The sequence below is a fragment of the Heloderma suspectum genome, chromosome 6, assembly GCF_057233095.1.
Source record: "Heloderma suspectum isolate Gila_16-S chromosome 6, 16-S_ref, whole genome shotgun sequence".
Classification (NCBI taxonomy): domain Eukaryota; kingdom Metazoa; phylum Chordata; class Lepidosauria; order Squamata; family Helodermatidae; genus Heloderma; species Heloderma suspectum.
The window spans coordinates 49,861,685-49,872,205 of record NC_139463.1 but is presented as its reverse complement, the minus strand read 5'-3'; the positions used below and the strand labels follow the sequence as shown (position 1 = coordinate 49,872,205).

The 10,521-nt window shown below is 42.4% G+C and overlaps 1 protein-coding gene across 1 annotated transcript in view; it reads left to right on the top strand.

Annotated features, from left to right (window-relative positions):
• Positions 1-10,521, top strand: part of XPO7 (exportin 7) — an 83,087-nt gene that overhangs the window by 19,175 nt on the left and 53,391 nt on the right. The window lies entirely within an intron of this gene.

Here is a 10,521-nt window from a genome sequence, read left to right as displayed (position 1 = left end):
ACAGTCTGTCCCATATTTAAAAAAATCCTTGCTGGTTTAAGACCAGAGTTAAGGTTATCTCATATTGGCTCAAGCTCCGCAAAACCAGGAAACTGGAAGCTTAGGCTGATGTCTTAACAGACATGCCATGTGATAAGTAATGATGCCATGCGGTGTCACAAATTGTGCTTGCTTACAACTTACTCTTCATGCACCCACACTTTTCTGGGTCTTTCGGGCCCAGATGCAGATGGGGAGGATGGAGTGCCTGGGACCAGCAAAGATGCCCCCGTGTTATCCTGGTCCTGTATTGCTTTGTGAAGCATCTTAACCTTACTGTAGTGCTAGAGGAATCCCCCTGTAAGTTGACCCATGCCAATTTGTTGCTTGTAAACAAGTACAATTTGTGACATTGCACAACACCATTACTAATCATGGACCACATCTGTTAAGGCATCACCCTTAGCTTCCAGTTCCCTGGTTTTGTGGAGCTTGAGCCAACATGAGATAGCCTTAACTTTGGTATTAAATCAGTAGTGTTTTTTATCACTAAATTTCCCTGGTTTTTAAAAAGGAAATTTATTATTTAAATTTTAAATAAATTTAAATAAAGAAATCTTACATAAAACTTTTAAATTCAGAAGCACTGAATATGGGGGTGGGGGTGGGGAGAGCCAAAGGAGTAAGTGCACCAAAAGGGGAGGGACAATATCTCCCCCATTTTTTGCAGCTACTTTTTGGAGCACTTACTGCTGCAGTTACTTTTAGTGGACTCCTCTACTTTAGGGGACCCCTCCCCCAATTTGTGGTGCTTCTGAATTGCACTACTGGATCCCTCCTTTCTCTTAATATTATTTCTCCCCTGGTTCTTCGCAACTGTTTGCAAATTACCCAGTGGGGAACTCATCTTGTCAGTTTCTTCTGCTTCCCTGCTCCTTTTAACAGCTGAAACATACAAGGAAATTGACCAGGCAGAACTGGTCATATCAGACACCTGTAAGTGCATACTTGCGAAAGACCAAAATAATAATAATAATTAAAAAATAAGACCCCAGTTGCTCATTTTTGAGGCACCCAAAAATAAAAAGCCATGGAACGAAAAGGGGTAGCTATCAGAGCGGGGAGTGGGCTGGGATGAGGAGACAAGACAGGTCCTGCTGCAAAGTCCCCTGGGATATGTGCTGGAGCCGGCTGGAGGACTGAGGAGGAAGGAGGGGGATAACAAGCGTGACCATTTGTCGGGCATACTGTGGGTTGTTCTGCGAACAAACAATCCGCTGTAGCTTATTTGCAGGGAGCCTTCGGGTTTCATGCGAACCCCCCCTTGAGCTCAACAGGTGTCATTTTTATAAGCAGTAGAATTTTGAGGCTTATAATGGTGGAACTTTTTTGTGTCTAACTCAGCTAGAGGTGCACTCCTGCACCCATTTAATATTGTACACAGATTGTGGATCTATACCCATCTACAGTTTTTCCACATGTAATGGAGTGTACATGTATTCATACAGAGGTTTCTGGATGATAGTCCAGTAGGCTTTTTCCCATCAAAGGGCATTCCTTCACCTGGAAGAACATGTGACAGATTACCGTAACCCTTGTACCACTGCTGTATTTAAGCTTCTTGATTAACAAACGGTAGAAAGAAGAAAGAATTTTTGGATCTTGAGTAAATGGATTACTTCTTAAAAAAAAAAATCAAGCAGTTGCTCATAAAAGTACTGCTACTGACCTACACAGAAATAAGTGCTAATTTGTTTAATGGGGCTTACGTAGGATTGTGCTCGCTGGAACAGTTGTGACTTCTACCAAAACTACCATAAACATTGGTCTACTCACCAAAAACCACTCTGAAGCTTTGAAAACTGAATAAAAATACTAATAAAAATAAAAATATAGGGAAAGAAGCAATAGGAACAATTCAGATAACAATACAATTTCAGGTAAGCCTCTAAACAAAACAAAATTTCTGAAAATGATGGAGTCCAATAGTGTGCACTTAGGTCTCTCTTCTCAGGTATGTCTGCTGCGACACAGCCCTAGGCTGGAGTGAAGCTGTAGGCCTCAGCCTACCACTGTCTGGCCTCAATGCTGCTGCTGGATGTGTACTGTGTGAACATATTTGAGTGTAGTTCTCTCCTCCACTGCCTTCTCTAACATTCCTCAGAACCTTCTATGAGCTCCTTGCGGCCAAAAATAGCTGTACTGCAGTCATCCTACAAGGGGGGGGAGCCCCATCACCCTACGCTAGGGTCCCAATCCGTGTAGTCTAACTTTGTGAGGTCACATTCCATAATTAAAGGAGTGACATTGCACACAGAATCTGCTAGATTCCGTCTGCAAACACTGGGTGTACTGGCAGCATTTTAGCTTTACACCGAACCTAAGCATGTATGACATAACTTTACCGGCAGTTGCTGTCATAGGCTTTGATGGGGCAGGATAAACTTAACAACTTTTGAACTGCTGCTCAGAACTTCAGCAAATCAATGAAGGATTGCCTTCCTTAACAAGTATGAATGAAGTACCTCAATTTTCAACCGAATTTGACACAAATATATGATATGCGTTTCCAAAAATGGGAGCAAGGTAAATTTTTAGCACTTTTTAGTTTACCTGTGGCAGTTTTTATTGGATCCGTTTGAAATTTGGCACATTTGTAGACCTCATCAAGTAGTTAATGGAAGCCAGGTTTTAAATTAGTAGCTCAACAAGTAAGGATGAATTGGTTTTAATCAAGGTTATTTAAATCATTGTTTTAAATCCAAATTTAAATCAGCAACAAAAAAGTTTGATTTTAAATCACTGATTTAATCGAGTTTCCCATTGAAACTTTTTCATATATTTCTTGAACAATAGCATGGATCGGACCACTCACCTATGCTAATTTACAACTAAGTAGAGCATTACGTAACACTGTTTCATTCTTACAAGCAGGCTTTGCATGTCTTTGTCTCACTGTAGTATATATTTTGCATGCTTTCCTCTTTCACCTATAGAGAGCATGTCTTTTAAATATTCCCATATAGGGTTGGTCTTATGACCAGCATCCATGACAGTCTGAAGTTATTGGTGCAATCCTATAAATATACACTCCAAAATAAGTTCCATTGAGCTCAATAGGGCTTATTTCCAGTTATTATAGGATTGCAGCCTAAGTATGAGAACACCAGAAGATGCACACTGGACAATTTTGTCTTTTTTTCTTTCCAGCGTTGCTCCTTCCTGCTTCACTCTGTCTTGGCACAGCCCCCATATAAGGTCTTGACCCCTAGATGTACTGAGTCCAGACTTTCCCTAGGTTTCCAAAAAAAAGCTACTGCCACAACTGACAGATTTACAGAGAGCAGGAGAACTCTTTATACCCTTAGTTGTATCATTCAGAGCCAGCACATGTGGTGGAATATGCCAGTCTTCACATCCACCCTGCCCCAAACATAGGTATTTAAAGGAATAAGCATTTATTCACATCATTGGTCATCATTCAGGACGCATGACAACTACTAAATAGTAATAAATAATGGCTCTAAAAACCTAATACCACATCTCTATTTTCAGTAACTTATTTCCCTCTCTTCTCATTCATATTCTGTCTCTAACTCCAGTCAGTAGGGACATAGGAAGCTTCCTATCCTGAGTCACACAATTTAGCCTGGTATTGTCAACAGTGACTGGCAGCTGCTGTCCAGGGTTTCAGGCAGAAGTTTTTCCTAGTCCTACCTGGAGATGCCAGGAATTGAACCTGAGACCTTCTGCATACAAAGCAGCAGCTCTGCCACTGAGCTGCAGCCCCACTAACTGGCCCCTAATTCTTCTCACAGTCTGTCTCCACTCTAACTCCACTACATCTCTCTCTCTCTGACCTCTCAGTGTGGTGGTTCACACAACTGACCAGCTCACTGTGGCTTAAATAAACCATGGTGGGCCTTGGTGCGTGCCGGCAGCCATTTTGAATATTAGACGTGCACCTTGTCCTGTCACGTGAACTTGGGTAGTGGGGGTTGCATGAGGGTTAAGCAACCTTTTTATAATCCGACAACAGACCATGGGTTATGTGAGGGTTATGTTGTACACCCGGGTTTGCACAGCACAACAAGCTGAATATACAAATACCTCCCAGCATGGTTTGTTTTGATGGTGCAAACCAGGTCACTGTCTTCACCTCTGTCCCACATCTAACTGCCTTTTTCCAACTGCCATTAACTACCCATCATTCCACTCATTCCTCTGGTGTCAATCATTCCTCCACTCACTCTTCTGTTATACCCTTACAATAGCGAAGCAGTAAACGACATTAGAAAGCAGAAAAATGAAATGGCGTGACTGAGACGTCAAAGCAAGTTTTATAGTTACTGGGCAGACCAGAACAATTTCTTTTCATCAGCTGAAAATTAAAAGCCTTGTTTGGTTGGAAGAATGTAAATATTCGTAACTGAGGAATTATCAAATTAGTACTTCATTTCCATAGAAAATCCTCCTTTAACTGGAAGTAGAGGGATTGAGACTAACTATACAGCTAACATGCTTATATCTCAATTTAGTTAATCTTAGCCTAGTTATTTAAGAGAAAGTTAGTATTTATATTTTTTTAATCAGGAAATCCCATTTACATTTTTTTAAATTCAGTTTTTCTCATTTTTTATGATTCATAAGAGGACCTGTCGTCTTATTCCGTGACTGCTAAAATTGCTCAGGTGTCTTTGGTGAGGGACTTTGCCAAAAGCCTTTTGGAAGTCCAAGTAACAGTGTCTACCAGATCACCCTTGTCCATATGTTTATTGGCACTCTCAGAGAACTCTAATAGGTTAGTGAGACAGGTCTTACCTTTACGGAAGCCATGTTCATTCTTTTTCAGCAGGGCTTGTCCTAGTATATGCTTACTAGTTCTACCTTTAATAATGCTTTCAACCGCTTTAACTGCAATGGATAAAGCTAACGAGCCTGTAATTTCCCAGATCCATCCTGGATCCCTTTTTAAAAAATGGTGTTTTATTGGCCACTCTCCAGTCCTCTGGTGCCAAGGCTGATCTTTAGGACAGTTACATATTTTTGTTAGAAGATCAAAAAAATCACATTTGAGTTCTTTAAGAACTCTAGGATGGATACTGCCTGGGCCCAGTGATTTGTTAACTTTCAGTTCATCAATGTGGTTGAGAATTTCATCTTTGGTCACCACTATTTGCCTCAGTTCCTCAGACGATTTCCTTGAAAACATCCATTCAGGCACAGGTGTCTGTCCTATATCTTCTGCAGCAAAGACAGATGAAAAGAATTCATTGAACTTCTCTGCAGTCTCCTTGTCTGCAGGCTCTCCCACACTGGAGGCATTCAAGATGAAGCTGGACAGCCATCTGTCAGGGATGCTTTGGCTTAGATTCCTGCATTGAGCAGGGGGTTGGACTCGATGGTCTTATAGGCCCTTTCCAACCCTACTGTTCTATGATTCTATGATTGTCTTCCTTCAGTACTCCTTTAACTCTATTATCATTCAGTGGTCCAACTGCCTCCCTAGCTGGTTTCCTGCTTCTGATATATTTAAAGGTTTTTTTTATTGTTGGCCTTGATGTTGTTAGCACTATGCTTCTCAAAATACTTTTTTGCATCTCTTGTTGTCTGCTTGCATCTCTTTTGTGCAAGCTTGTGCTCCCTTTTGTTTTCCTCATTTGGGCAGAACGTCCATTTTCTGGAGGAAGCCTTCTTTTCCTTAATAGCTTCCTTGAAACTGCTCATTAACCATGCTGGTGACCTCTTGGACTTGGTGCTACCTTTCCTAATCTGTGGCATACATTCTAGCTGGTCTTCTGTTACTGTGGTTTTGAGTAACCTCCAAGCATTCTGAAGGGATTTAACTCCCTTAACTCCCCCGTTCAACTTCCTTTTCACCACTTCCCTCATTTTGAGAGAAACCTCCTCTTTTGAAGTCAAAGGTGACTGTGTTGGACTTGCTTGGCAATTTCCCACTTAGATATATATTAAACCTGATAGAACTGTGGTCACTGTTTCCAATTGGTTCAACAACTTTTACATCTCATACTAGGTCCTGGGCACTTAGGATTAAATCCAGGATCGCCTCCCCTCTGGTCAGTTTCATGACCAGCTGTTCTAGGGCACCGTTTAGGGTATCAAGAAATTTGTTGTGACTGGAGCAATAATTTATCCAGTCAATGTAGGAGTAATTGAAGTCACCCATTATTACAACACTTCCTTGTTAGCAGGCCTCCCTTATTTAGTTTTCCATCCCAAGATCACCCTGAGCATTCTGATCTGGGGATCAATAGCATGTTTCTAGCACTAAATTGGTTTTGGCGCCAGTTATTATCACCCACAAGGCTTCTGTGGAAGAGTCTGCCCCTTCCGGGTTTTCTAGTCTGTTCGACACTAGGGTTGGACGTAGCTCTGTCTGGGGATGTCAGTCACCTGCCAAGCTGCCCACTCATTGTGTGAGCCCGAACATGGCTCAGTGAGCAACTGGCAAGCGCTGTGGGGCTGCTGGATCCTTCTCTGAGCCGCTGTTGTTATGCAAAATGGCATCTCGGATCTTTCTGGAAAACTCAAGTTGCGTAGATGCAGCCATAAAGGGGCCATCTATGCAACATTCCAGGCAAATTTGGGCCCTTTACACCAGTAATATTGCATAGATTTCCCCATTACGGCCACAATCTATGCAACATTAGTTTCCTGGAAAGACTCTTAAGATGCCATTTTGCGTAACAATGGCAGCTTGGGGAAGGAGTGGGTGGTCGACCCCTGTTCACGGATCGCACAGTGCTCGTCGAACAGGTCCAATAAGTGCTGTGTGGTCCGTGAATGGGGAGCCGGGGGGGGGGGGGAGTCCATTGGACTCCACCCCCAAATTGGGCATTCGTAACATTCCTATTCAACACTATACCCTCTTTGACGTACAGAGCAACACCTCCTCTGGTATGCCCCTGCCTGTCCTTCCTATAGATGACTGTATTCCACTGGTTCTCTCCATTCCACCAGGCTTCTGTAATGCTCACTATATCCAGGTTCTCCTTTAAAACCAGGCCCTCCAACTCTCCCATTTTGGCTTAGAGGCTTCTAGCATTTGCATAGAAACACCTATACGCAGTGTCCCTCCCCAGATGTCTCTGGCGTGTGCATCTTCTGCTACGGCACTTCAGCCTCTTTGACTGGCTGTCATGTTTCACCATGTGGTCATGCCCTGTTTCCTCCCCTTCTACATTTGTAGATTGTGTATTAACATGTTTCATATTGTATTGCGTTTAGATTATGTTTTCCTTGTGTTGATTTTTATTTGTATTGTGCTGATCATGCTTTATATTGATGTGCTTTTTTCCTGTTAAATGTCTGTATTTGTGTGTGTGTAAGTAGCTTCAAAACTGCTTTTTGCAATGGGAGGCGACGCACACATTTAATAAATAATAATAATAGGCCAAGCCCCCATTTTGCCTTTACTATGATCACACTACCCTTATCCAGGCCACTATTCTTTAGTCCCTACTATCTGCAGGTTGAGGGTAATACTCACCTGCCTAAGAGCCACGGAAACAATGGATGGTACAGCCAATTGCTAGTGGGAGAAAACAAGAGTAGAACTGATGGAAGAGATGTAGTCACACATGTAGGGCAAGGACCGTCAGCCACAGTGATGGGTTGAGGCGCTGGAGGCTGGGATATTGCTGCCATTTGGGGGTGGTGATTGTGTAACTCATAACGTCCAGCTTAGGTGATTGCCACGTTGAAGGTTGGAGCTGTATCACAGTGGCAGAGCACATGTTTTGCGCACAGAAGGTCCCAGGTTCAATCCCCAGCATCTCCACATAGGGCTAGGAAAGAATCCTGCCTGAAACTGTTTAAAATATTTAAGACAGTGTTTATATATTGTTACCCAGCCTTTACTCTACCAAATTATTTCTAAAAACTATGTAAAAAGGAGACTTTTTACATTTCTAGTCTTTCTATAAATTTCTGGAAATCATGAAGCCATGGGGGAAAATGTTTTTTAATCCTCTCATAGATTTGCAGCATAGTTATTTCTTCCATGCCTTATTAAAATTATTGATCTAATATTTCTTTTACTGATAGACATTTAGGGATGCTCCAAGTGTTGCTCAGTTTCCGAACATCTGAATAGAGCCATTATATCATAATATGGAAGAAAATGTGCATTTTTGACAGTTTAGGTTCTGTTTATTGAAGTCTTATGAGCCCTGTGTCTCTGGGCTTGTTTTGGTTAGATGTCTAGCAGCCAATGATTGTAGTTCTAAAACTACAATCTGCCACTATTTCCACATGTGACAGAGCAAACTACAATCTGCCACTATTTCCACATGTGACAGAGCAATGTGAGTTATTTCACCTATGTTTATTTTTTAAACTGTACCGTTTAACTTCTACTGTAGTAGTAATGGGGGACTTCCATTTCCCCGATATTTGTTGGGAGACAAATTCTGCAAAACATGGCCCCTTCAGGAAATTCCTGACTTGTGTGGCAGATAACTTCCTCCTGCAGAAAGTAGAGGAAGGAACTAGAGGATTGGCTATCCTTGACTTGATCCTAACCAACAGAGATGACTTAGTGGATAAAGTAGCAGTTACAGGAACTCTGGGGGAAAGCGACCATGTTTTACTTGAGTTCTTGGTTCTAAAGGAAGCAAAAGCCAAGTGTAGCCAAACATGTACCCTGGATTTTAGGAAAGCTGATTTTAATAAACTCAGAACAGTGATCAGTAAGGTCCCATGGCAAGCGACTCTAACGAGAAAAGGAGTCCAAGATGGGTGGGAGTTTTAAAAAAAAAAGGAAATTCTCAAGGCACAATTACATCTCAAGGCACAATTACAAACAATTCCAACAAGAAGAAAAGGTGGAAGACAACAGAAGAAGCCAGTGTGGCTTCACAAAAAGCTTAGAGATGACCTGAAAACAAAAAAGGACACATATAGGAAGTGGAAAGAAGGCCAAGTAACAAAGGAAGAGTACAGGCAGGTAGCACAGAATTGCAGGGATGGTGTCAGGAAGGCTAAAGCTGAGAACGAGCTGAGGTTAGCGAGGGATGCTAAAAGCAACAAAAAGGCTTTCTTCAGCTATGTGTATAGTAAAAGACAGAGGAAAGAAATGGTGGTTCAGCTAATAAAGAAGGATGGCAGAATGATAACAGATGACAAAGAAAAGGCAGAAGTGCTCAATTCCTATTTTGGCTCAGTCTTCTCCCAAAAGAGGGTCTATGACCCCCTGGCAAAGGCGAAGTACAGGCTGAAGGGGCAGGATTGCAGCTTGAGATCGATAGGCATATGGTCAAGGAACACCTAATTACTTTGAATGAGTTCAAATCTCCAGGGCCAGGTGAACTGCACCCTAGAGTAATAAAGGAACTGGCAGAAGAAAGAACCACTGTCTATTCTCTTTGAGCAATCATGGAGGACGGGTGAAGTGCCAGATTACTAGAGGAGGGCTAATGTTGTCCCTGTCTTCAAGAAGGGTAAAAAGGAGGAACCTGGGAACTACAGACCAGTCAGTCTGACATCAGTCCCCAGGAAAATTCTGGAGCTGATTATAAGCAATCCATCTGTAAGCACCTTGAAAACAATGCAGTGATTACTCGAGGCCAACATGGATGTGTCAAGAACAAATCCTGCCAGACGAATATGGTCTCATTTTTTGATCAAGTAACCTCCCTTGTGGACTGTGAGAATGCTGTAGACATCATATACCTCGACTTCAACAAAGCTTTTGACAAAGTGCCCCATGATCTCCTGATAAACAAACTGGCTCAAAGTGGGCTAGATGAAACAATGATCCGGTGGATCCACAGTTGGCTACAGAATCAGACTCAAAGAGTGTTTATCAATGGGATCTTCTCAAACTGGGGAGAGGTAGCGAGTGGGGTACCGCAGGGCTCAATCCTGGGCCCAGTGCTCTTCCACATTTGTATTAATGACTTGGAGGAGGAGGTGTAGGGAATGCTGATCAAATTTGCAGATGACACAAAATTGGGCGGGATACCCAATACCCTGGAAAACAGAAACAAACTTCAAGGTGATCTGGATAGAATGGAGCGCTGGGCAGAAAACAACAGAATGACATTTAATAGGGAGAAATGCCAAGTTCTGCACCTAGGAAAAAGAAACCAAATGCACAGTGACAAGATGGAGGATACGTGGCTCAACAACACTACAAGCGAGAAGGATCTTGGAATTGTTGTCGATCACAAGCTGAATATGAGCCAACAATGTGATGTGGCTGCAAAAAAGACCAATGCTATTTTCGGCCGCATTAATAGAAGTATAGCTTCCAAATCCCTTGAAGTTGTGGTCCCCCTCTACTCAGCACTGGTTAGGCCTAATCTGGAGTACTGTGTCCAGTTCTGGGCACCGCACTTTAAGAAGGATGCATACAAACTGGAGAGGGTTCAGAGGAGGGCAAGAAAAATGATCAGGGGACTGGAAGCAAAGCCCTATGAAGAGAGACTGAAAGAACTGGGCATGTTTACCCTTGAGAAGAGAAGACTGAGGGGAGACATGATATGATAGCACTCTTCAAGTCCTTGAAAGGTTGTCAGA